This window comes from Myodes glareolus, chromosome 27 (genome assembly GCF_982192425.1).
Source record: "Myodes glareolus chromosome 27, mMyoGla1.1, whole genome shotgun sequence".
Lineage (NCBI taxonomy): Eukaryota > Metazoa > Chordata > Mammalia > Rodentia > Cricetidae > Myodes > Myodes glareolus.
In genome coordinates this window covers 22,559,249-22,565,248 of record NC_142052.1, presented here as the reverse complement: position 1 = coordinate 22,565,248, position 6,000 = coordinate 22,559,249, and the positions used below count along the sequence as shown (strand labels likewise).

Sequence of the window (6,000 nt, the reverse complement as noted above, 5' to 3'; positions counted from 1 at the left end):
ATCACCAACAATGTATACTAAATTAACAGGAGATAGCAATCACTGGTCATTAATATCTTTTAATATAAATACACTCTACTGTCCTATAAAAAGACACAGGCTAACAGATTGGATATAAATACAGAATCCATCCTTCTTCTGCATACAAGAAAGACATCTCAAACTCATAGACAGCCATTGTCTCAAAGTAAAGAGTTGGGAAAAAGTATTCCAATCAAATGGAGCTAAGAAACAAGTGGATGTAGTGATCTTAATAGCTCACAAAATAGACTTCAAACTAAAATCAATCAAAAGAGACAAAGAAAGTAATTTTATATTAGTCACAGGAAAAATCCATCAAGAGAAATATCATCACTGAACATCTATGCCCCAAACACAATGACACTCTCATATGTTAAAGAAACACTTCTATAGCTTAAAACATATTAAACCTCACACAGTAATAGTGGAAAACTTCAACATTCTCCTTTCACGAATGGACAAGTCTGTCAGACAAAAAATGAACAGAGAAATAAGGGAACTAACAGATATTATGACTCAAATGGACTTAAAAGGTATCTATAAAATTTTCCATTCAAACAAAAAGAATATACTTTCTTCTCAGCACCTGATGGAACCTACTCAAAAATTGACCATATACTCAGGAACAAAACAAACCTCAACAAATACAAAAAGTTGGAATACCACAATGTACTCTGTCAGATCCTCATGGTTTAAAACTAGAATTCAACAGCAATACTAATTCCAGAAAACCCACGAACATATGGAAATTAAGAAATGCTCACCTGAATCATCAATGGGTCTAGAAAAAAAATAATGGAATAAATTGAAGACTTCCTAAAATTCAATGAAAATGACCATATTACATATCCAAATTTATGGGACACAAGGAAAGCACTGTTAAGAGGCAAGTTCATAGCACTAAATGCCTACATATAGAAGCTAAAAAAAATCCCACACTAGTGAATTAACAGAACATTGGAAAACTATGAAACAAAAAGAAGCCAACTAGGTGGTAGGAAATAATCAAATTAAGAGCTAAATTCAACAAAATAGAAACAAAGAAAAAATACAAAGAATCAATGAAACAAAGTGCATGTTCTCCTAGAAAATCAACCAAACAGACAAAGTAACCAAAAGACACAGAGAGAATATCCAAGTTAATGAATTTAGAAATGAAAATGGGGACATAAGAACAAACATGGAGGAAATACAGAGAATCATCAGGTCATATTTCAAAAACTTGTACTCCACGAAATTGGAAAACTTAAAGGAAATGGACAACTTTCTGGATAAATACCACTTACAAAAATTAAATCAAGACCAGAAAAGCAAATTTAACACATCTATAACTGCTAAATAAATAAAAACAGTCATAAAAAGTCTCCCAACCAAAAAAAAAAAAAAAAACAAAAAACGCCCAGAACCAGATGGTTTCAGCTCAGAATTCTACAAGACTTTCAAAGAAGAACTAATACCAATATTCCTCCCATTATTCCACACAACAGAAACAGAAGGAAAATTGCCAAACACTTTTTATGAGGCTACAATTACCCTGATACTCAAACCACAAAAAGACATAATATAGAAAGAGAATTACAGACAAATCTCACTCATGAACACTGATGCAAAATTACTAAATTAAATACTGGCAAATCAAATCCAAGAACACATCAAAACCATCATCTACCATGATCAAGTCGGCTTCATCCCAGAGATGCAAGGATAGTTCAACATACAAAAATCTGTGAACGTCATCCATCATATAAACAAACTGAAAAATAAAAACCACATGATCATCTCAATAGATGTCAAAAAAAATCTTTAGACAAAATACAACATCCCTTCATAATAAGGTCTTAAAGAGAACAGGGATAGAAGGAATATACCGAAACATAATCAAGGCAATATACAGCAAGACAACAGCCAACATCAAACTAAATGGAGAGAAATTCCCAGTGATTCCAATGAAATCAAGAACAAGACAAGATTGTACACTCTCCCAATATTTATTCAATATAGTTCTTGAGGTCCTAACTAGAGCAATAAGACATCAAAAGGATATTAAGGGGATACAAATCAAAAAGAAGCAGTCAAGCACCCAGTATTTGTTGATGACATGATAGGTTACATTAGCGATCCCAAAAATTCTACCAAGGAATTTCTACAACTCATAAACACTTTCAGTAATGTAACAGGATACAAGATTAACTAAACAAAACCAACATCCCTCCTATACACAGATAATAAAAGGGCTGGGAAAGAAATCAGAGAAAAAACACCCTTCACAATAACCACAAGAATCATAAAATCTCTAACCAAACAAGTGGAAGACTTGTATGACAAGAACATTGAATCTTTGAAGAAAGAAATTGAAGACACCAGAAAATTGAAAGAATTCCCATGCTCTTGGATAACCAGAATTAACATAATAAAATGGCAATATTACCAAAAGCAATTTACTGATTCAATGCAGTGCCCATCAAAATCCCAGCAAAATTCTTTACAGACCTCAAAAGAAAAATACTCACCTTCATACGGAAAAGCAAAAATCCCAGGATAGACAAAACAATCCTGTACAATAAAAGAACTTCTGGAGGCACCACAATCCCTGACTTCAAACTTTACTACAGAGCTACATAATTTAAAACAGCCTGATACTGGCATAAGAACAGACAAGAAGACCAATGAAACTGAATTGAATACCGAAATATTAATCCACAGTTCTTCAAGCACCTGATTTTTGACAAAGAAGCAAAAAATATCAAATGGAAAAAGAACACATATTTAACAAATGGTGCCAGCATAACTGAATATCAACACATAGAAGAAGGAAAATAGACCCATATCTATCACTGTGCATAACAATTAAGTCCAAATGGATCAAAGACCTCAACATAAAGCCAGCCAAACTGAAACTGATAGAAGAGAAAGTGGAAAATACACTTGAACATATTGGTACAGAAAACCACTTCCTCAATATAACCCCAGCAGCACAAACACTGAAAGAAACAATAAATGGGACCTCCAAAAATGAAAAGCTTCTGTAAAGCAAAGGACACAGTCAACAACACAAAATGATAGCCTACAGAGCAGAAAAATATCTTCACCAACCACATATCACACAGAGGTCTGATATCCAAAATATACAAAGAACATAAGAAATTCCTCAACAAAAGAACAAATAATCCAATTAAAAAACTGAGCACAGAACTAAACAGAGAACTCTCAGCAGAGGAATCTAAAATGGATGAAAGACACATAAGGAAATGTTGGGAGCCACCTGGAGGCACAGGTGGTCCTGCAGTTTGGAGGTAGCCGCATGGGGCTGAGCACCCTTGCCTGCACCCTTGCTTGCACATGCTCAGACCAGCAGAATGGCATTAACCAATCAGGACAGCATTCAAGCCTCTCCACCGTTTAAAAGCAGCTGCCTCTGGACTCTTACTTCCTCTCTCTAAGCTTTCTCTTGTCCCTGCTCTATCTTCCCTTCCCCCAATTTTCCTCAAGGGAATGCTCCGAATAAAGACGTGTACAGAGAAGGAATTCTCGTTTTTAGTGGCGTTCATTCCTGCCGGACAGGAAGCGCGCCGCAACTGGTGCCGAAACCCGGGACGCTGAGGGACCCTGACAATTACGCCGGGGGACCCTGAGAAGGAAGCGCCCAGCAACGTGCTGAAAGCCCGGGAGAAAAAGCCGAGATCAGACACCAGGACACAGAGAGCCGTGAATTTCAGAACTCTGAACACGTGGAGTGGTGAGTGACGTCAGTTAAATCCTCCAGAAAGGGGAGGAAAAAGAATGGAAAAAGTATAGGCCTAAAAAGAAAAGAAAATAGAAAGAATCAAAGTTAAGGTATCTGAAAGAAGGTACAGAAGGCAACGGGGAAGAAAAATCCCTTAAGTTCAGTGCAGGAGGAATGTAAATAAAAACAACAGCAAAAAAGGCGAGGTTTACGGTTGGGCGATCCACGGCTTCCTCCGTCCGTACTCGCTGTTAGAGACCGGGGCAACAGTCTCGTAGGGAGGCGAGTTTGATCATGCTTGAAGACTGCCTTTCCTGTTCTTAAAGAGCCACAGAGCTTTTGGAGGTGATTTTCGCCTAATTTTGTTAAGAGAGCTCAGTCTCTGGCTCTCACGTACAGAAAACTTTAATTTTGATTGAGGAAGTAGCCGGTGGTGGTGGCTCACGCCTTTAATCCCAGCACTCGGGAGGCAGAGGTGGAAGCTGCGTGGTGAGCAGCAGCGCTGCTAAAGACCTAAAGACGGAGAGGGGCCAAACTCTGAACCGCGTTTCCATAGCAACATGGGCGGGTGGAGGAAGCTCACCGGCGGGGCCACGTGTTGAGTGCTCGTCACTCCCCGGCCCCTGGGAAGGTCTGAGACTGGGGCCCCCCGCGGCCCTAACCAGGCCCTCCACGGGTGGGCGGATGCCCCCCCTCGCCGGAGCTTGGAAAAGGCTCACGGCCGGCGGTGCGAGTCCGATGCCTGAGGTGAGGCAGGGTGCACAGGATAAACCGGCGAGCCCGCACACGGCCCGGGGCGGAGCCATGCCTTTGGGCCATGCGGAGCGCGCCACGGTGGGCCGCGCCTCAGAGGCGGAGCTGCTGCTGCTGCCGCTCACAGCCACTGTCGCCAAAAATTTAGTCAGATAAAAACATTTGTCGCCAAAAATTCAGTCAGATAAAAACATTTATCCCCCAAAAATTCACAACGTCCCTTTGTCAGCAGGAAGTAGTCAGATCGAATGCCGACATCCATTTTCCCTCATAAACTTCAGGCAGAACTGGTCGTGATTATCATAATAAAGGCGCGTCAACCTGGTTACCGTATCCTAGGTAACAAAGGCGGACCTTTTGCCTGAGGCAACGGGTTAGAATAAAACAATGCTACCTAGAGGTTTTTTCATTTGAATGCAGGAGCTGGAGAGATGGCTCAGAGGTTAAGAGCACTGCCTGCTCTTCTAAAGGTCATGAGTTCTATTCCTAGTGACAACTGTTTTGGTGTTAGACAATAGAGGGGGACTACCAGTGACAGCTTCCCCCAGAGAAAGGATTTCTCTTGCATTCTTTACACTTAATTTTTAATTCAAAATATTGCTGGAAAAACAGCATCAGACAGACATGCTCTGTTTGAAAGATTTGCTTTTTGAAACAGAGACCTGCAGATCTCTAAGTTCAAAACCAGCCTACTTCCAGTACTGATTGTGCTGAATTTCTACACTGAGAGTTTTTAATACTCTTAAATGTTAATTTGGGAGGAGAGTTTTGTTTATGTTTTTCTAGGAATGCTGACATACATCTGGATGCCAGCAAGACTGACAAGAGAAATAAAGAAGAGAGATGACCCAGTGGATGCTGAGTGTCCTGCTGTGGAAGATTCGTGCGGAGGCAGCAGAGATGACCTTCTGGGCGATGTCAAGAGCAGCTGTCTCACGTTATCGCCTTGAGCAACACCCTGTGCAACCTCTTATCTCTTAACAATTTTCTGACTGACTCTATTTTGCCTTTTCCTTCCTTAGGAATGGGTGGGAGCAGAGATATTCTTGGCATGCTGTGTCTAGGTGGAAATGCTGTATGTCTTTGATTGGTGTGCTACCTGCTGGCCCAAGTGAGGTGGGACAAGGTCTTTGTGGCAATGGCCTTGGCAGCCTTGGAATGTGTATCCTCACCCCAAGTTTGGCTCTCAGCCTCAAAAGAGCTCATAGGCAATTAGCCATACATAGCCTTTGCACCCTCTAGGGACCAGATAGTCCCACAAAGCACGGAGGAAGGTATGCATTGGCGGAGGGTGTGTCTTGTTTTTCTTTTCTTTAATCGGTCCACACATCATGAGGTGGGGACCAGATTGGAAAATAGTTTTGCCTTATTGCTCTTAAAGACAATAATAGGGGGAGCTGTTGGGAGCCACCTGGAGGCACAGGTGGTCCTGCAGTTTGGAGGTAGCCGCGTGAGGCTGAGCACCCTTGCCTGCACCCTTGCTTGCACATGCTCAGACCAGC

The 6,000-nt window shown here is 41.0% G+C and overlaps 1 pseudogene; it reads left to right on the top strand.

Moving 5' to 3' along the window:
- Window positions 1–4,312: 4,312 nt before the first annotated feature.
- On the top strand, window positions 4,313–4,525 carry LOC148117608 (Nuclear RNase P; annotated as a pseudogene).
- Window positions 4,526–6,000: the final 1,475 nt, after the last annotated feature.